General features: G+C 45.7%; 1 long non-coding RNA gene across 1 annotated transcript; it reads left to right on the top strand.

Moving 5' to 3' along the window:
- The first annotated feature begins 2718 nt into the window (after window positions 1-2718).
- Window positions 2719-3144, top strand: LOC121982863. Its single transcript, XR_006112304.1, has 3 exons — window positions 2719-2733; window positions 2821-2886; window positions 3110-3144. It is a non-coding gene; the product is annotated as an uncharacterized LOC121982863 (long non-coding RNA).
- Window positions 3145-5200: the final 2056 nt, after the last annotated feature.

The following is a 5200-nucleotide window of genomic DNA, read 5'->3' as shown; positions in this document are numbered from 1 at the left end:
TTATCTCTCCTTCAAATAGTCGTCAGGTTTCTTGGAACCCCTACAAAGAGTTGCAGACATGATCAGTGGCTCCCCTATCTACACACCAGGCGCTGGTAGATAACACTGCTAAACATGTTTCAACTACTAGAGAATGAGATATACCTTTATTGTTCTCTTTCCTATGAGGACAGTTTGCCTTCCAATGTCCTGACTACTTGCAGATGAAGCACTTGCCCTTTGGCTTCTTCATTCCAGCTTTATGTCTTGTACCTTGAGGTTTATTCACCTTCTTTGCTGATGCAGTCTGTTTCTTCTTCTTCTTGCCTTTCGACTTAGAAGTAGAACCATTTTCAGCATAGTGAATCTGAGAACTGTGACGAAATATACCTTCTGATGCCTGTAGTTTTGTCAGAATTTCCGCTAACGTATACTCCCTTTTATTCATGTTATAGTTCAGGCAGAACTGATCAAAACTTCTGGGTAGCGTTTGGAGAATTATATCGACCTGGGTTTTCCCATCAATTTCACCTCCAAGGACTTGTATTTCGTTCAGATAAGCCATCATTTTGAGGATATGATCCCTTACGGGTGTCCCCTCCGACATGGTGGTTGTCATTAACTTTCTCATTACCTCTTGCCTAGTAGTCCGACTCTGGTGCCCAAAGAGTTCTTTGAGATTGTTCATTATATCATAAGCAGTTGGTAAATCTTGATGCTGATGTTGCAATACATTTGACATTGAAGCCAAAATGTAACACCGTGCCATCTCATCTGCTTTTACCCATTGCTTATGATACTCAATCTCCTCTAGGGTAGAATCACCATTAGGTGTATCTGGGCATACCTCTGACAGTACAAACTTATAGCTTTTAGCAATTAAGACAATATCCATGTTTCTTTTCTAATCTATATAGTTGGAACCAGTAAGTCTATTCTCTTTCAGAATAATGGCCAGTGGGTTGAAAGTCATCCTAAGAATCACAAAAATAAACTTTGGTCAATACTCTAAATTTAGAATAATATTGATTCCTCAAACAATACTATTTTAAATTAACCAATACCTCAAATCACCGTAAATTTTGCATGCCACGATAGTGTGGACGTATACAAAATCAAACATTTGTAGGAGGTTTTACGTATTAATTTTATTCTTGTCAACCTAACTTTATGACAAATAAAATTAATAGTTGGTTTTCCTTTGATCACACAAATAATAGCAGTGACTCCGATGGGGAGAATACTATTAGGCGTGCCTAAGTGTATACCATTACTTGACACTTAGTCCATTAATAAGATTGTGATGGTAGACCTTGTCGGACACCCGTCCTTTGGGATGAGGTTGGAGAGGCTCAGTTGTTGGGACCTCATAGAGTTCAGCAGGATGCAGAGTTGGTCCGTACTATCAGTCGGAGGATGTCAGAGGCGCAGGATCGCCAGAAGAGTTATGCTGATCGGAGACGCAGACCACTAGAGTTCTCTGTTGGCGACCATGTATTTCTACGAGTTTCACCCACGAAAGGGGTGAAGAGATTTGGCCTCAGAGGTAAGCTAGCTCCGCGGTACATTGGTCCTTTCGAGATCTTGGAGAGGATCGGAGCAGTAGCTTACCGACTGACACTACCACCGTCCCTGTCAGGCGTTCACGATGTATTTCACGTATCGATGCTGAGGAGATACGTGCCCGACCCGACACATGTGCTGGCAGATATCCCAGTTCCGGTTCAGCCTGACATTACCTATGAGGAGGTTCCGGTACGGATACTCGACCGGAAAGAGCGTCAGTTGCGAAACAAGACTATCCGGCTGGTTAAAGTCGGATGGCAGCATCATTCGGACGAGAAGGCTACTTGGGAGCTCGAGGACACTATCCGAGTTCGATATCCCCATCTTTTCACTTAAGGTATGTGATTTAGTTTACCGTTCAGCATTTATACTTTATATCTGTTGTTAGTAATTGTTGATGGTAGATAACGAAATTTGGTGACCAAATTTTTATTAGTGGGGGAGAATGTAAAATACCGGAAAATAAGCAAATATTAATAAGAGAATTTTCCGGAATTTTTGGACATTTTTCGGGAATTTTTCGGAGCTCGTACGGACGAGTTCACGGGGATAAAAAAACGGGGGCCCGAGAAAACCTGTTTGGGCTACCCATTTAAGAGAGGAAAAGATTTATTTATTTATATCTTTTTCCTTTTCTTATTTATTATCTTATTTTCTTTTATTTCCTCTCATTCTCGCCGTTCTCTCTTTTCTCCCCGATGCCGCCCGAGCCTTCTCCTTCTCTCTGCCCTAACCGCCGGCCGGCGGTTTCTCTCTTCCGAGCGCCGGCCGCCTCCTCTGTGCCGGCCACCCCCTGCCCTTGCCGAGTTTCCTTCTGCCGTTTCTCCTCTCCCTGCCCTAATTGCCGACGCACCCCTCGGTGCCCTAGCCACCCGGCGCCGCAGATCGCCTTCTTCTCTTCTCCTCTCCTCTGCCGCCACCACAGAGCCGACGCCGACCACAGAGCCGACGCCGACCACAGAGCCGACGCTGACCACAGAAGCCTACGCCGACAGAGATCAGAGGCTTGTTTCGTGCCCTAACACTGCCTTGCTGCCCTCTTTTGTGCTCTGGATCAGCAATCGGTCACTGCAGCCTCCCTTGTGCGCTGTTTGGTTGATCGCAGCCTAGCTCCTTGCCCTAAATCTGCCGAGCCCTAACTTGTTCTTCACTGCCGTGCCCTAGGTTTTCCCTTTTCTGGTGAGTGAGGTAAGCAGCTTACCTTTGTTGTTTCTTTGTATTTGATCACTGGTTGGATGCAGAAATAACTCACAGATGCGGTTGATTGATATCTAGGTTTGGTGTCAACGGGATTAAGCTGTTGTTGGAGCTGAGGAATCTGATCATTATTCGTACACTTAGGTGAGCATGTTTAGTGAATTTGGTTGGGTTCCTATGGAGGATGTTCCATGCTGTATAATTTTGTATAGGGTATTAGGTTATATCTGGGTTAGATTTAATTTTGGGGTAGGCAATTGGTTATGTTAATTAGGGTTTTCCCTAATTTAGTCTTGTGGATTTTATTTAGCTATTTAAATTCTTATGAATTTTAGCTAAATAAAAATATATATATTGATTGGTACAGGACATTGATTCGAGACGGTGTCTCGACGAGGGATCAATTTCGGATTGGACTTTTCGATTGGAGGCGGGTACTTTTGACTTTTTATCTTTGATATGCTTAGTAATGAAATTAACATGTTGCATTAATTGTGTTTCTTATCTATTTCGGTTAATCACTACCCAAATCTTGGTACGTGCTTGATTGATTGATTGATTTGCATCTCATGTATATTTTACCTGTTTATACATGCTTATAGGGGGTAGTGATATACCATGCTTCACCATGTTCAGGACCTAGGTTTTTATACTTTCTGTGTACCTTTGATTCGATATGATTCGTTGACCTAGGGTGCACTTTTCTATATATATGGATTAGGTCAGGATGTTTATATGGTTATTGCCATGCATCATTTGCATGATTGCATGCTGTGCGATAGTCCGCTCCATTATTGTTGAGCACATCGCCAGTTACATGGATCTGCACACACCACCACTCATGGGTTAGTGGTCGATTCAGGCAGAGTGTGTTGCAGCAGGGACTCTGTTAGGCACCGTTGGTCCGCTCATGGGTAGTGTGACACAACGTGTTATCCGGCAGGGATTCCTCCCCGTCTTTGAGTACCGGGAGATGAGAGCATTGCGCTCCCCCATTTATGATTTGGGGTAGGAGGATAGGTGTACTCCGACAGCATCCCGTCCACTCGGTCACTCATCAGGAGTAGTGACAACAGAGTGCACGGTTGTCACAGCCCTACCCACTCGGCCTCACGATGTGTGTGAGATGATCGACTGGCGTCAGGGGTGACCAGGACGCATCATTGGCATCATATGCATGATGCATTTATTGCTTGTGGTTGTGGTTGCTGCATTTATATGCTGCATATTGTTTGGATACCTATGTTTGACATGCATACAGGATTCCTATACCACTCGGACTATTTGACCTTATACTCAGGACCTGGTTAGTGTTGGTGCAACCTTAGGTCAAGGTTGACCTGGTTGACCAGACTCGAGTTGACTTGACTCGAGTTATGTTTTGATGTTTGACGAGTTATGATGTGAACAGAAAAGTTGTATCTTGATGTTTGACAAGGATACAAGCTTGGGAGATTGTGGGTGCAACTCGTGGTCAAGGTTGACCCGAGGAGAGTTGACCTGACTTGGAAAAGTCCAAGCAGGGAGCTTGGCACGGGAAAAGTCCAAGTATGGAGACTTGGCACGGAGAAGTCCAAGTATGGAAGCTTGGCACATGGGAAGACGGAGAGGGCTCGGTAGCTCGTTCTCTGGACCGGATGTGGAAAGTCCTGGTGAGTGAAGCCAGGTGTGGAAGCTTGGCACATGGGAAGACGGAGAGGGCTCGGTAGCTCGTTCTCTGGACCGGATGTGGAAAGTCCTGGTGAGTGAAGCCAGGTGAAAATCCTAGCGAGTGAAGCTAGGTGAAAGTGGAAGTCCTGGTGAGTGAAGCCAGGCATTCGGGAAAGTCCTGGTGAGTGAAGCCAGGCAGTTTGGAAGTCCTGGTGAGTGAAGCCAGGCAGATTGGAAATCCTGGTGAGTGAAGCCAGGTAAAAACCCTAGTAAGTGAAGCTAGGTGAAAGTCCTGGTGAGTGAAGCCGGGCAAGGGAAAATCCAGATGGATCAAGGGTGATCGGACATCTGGTGTTGGGAAGTCCAAGTAGATCAAGGGAGTGATCGGATACTTGGCACGAAGAGGAAAGCCCAAGTGGGTCAAAGGGATTGACTGAACACTTGGTGGAGAATTCTAGCAGGTCAAGGGAGTGACCAGATGCTAGGAATGATGAACCAACAGGTAAAGGTTGACCGGATGTTGGTGTAAAAGCCTGAGGTTTAGGGCTGGGGAGTTTGGATCGGTCCGGGGACCGATCCAGTGATCATCGGATAGCTCGATCGGTCACCGATCGATCAGTAACCATCGATAGCCTCATGGGTTATCGATCGGCGAGGATGATCGGACAACGATCGAGGCACAAAGAAGTTCGGGAGAAGAAAGCTGATCGGTCTACGGACCGATCAGGAAGCTCACCGCTGATACCGGAGTTCTGATCGGTCCATGGACCGATCGAGACGAAACAGAGCGAAGGGATCGATGCGTGGA

The sequence above is a fragment of the Zingiber officinale genome, chromosome 5A, assembly GCF_018446385.1.
Source record: "Zingiber officinale cultivar Zhangliang chromosome 5A, Zo_v1.1, whole genome shotgun sequence".
Classification (NCBI taxonomy): Eukaryota; Viridiplantae; Streptophyta; class Magnoliopsida; order Zingiberales; family Zingiberaceae; genus Zingiber; species Zingiber officinale.
This window is presented reverse-complemented; position numbering and strand designations above follow the sequence as displayed.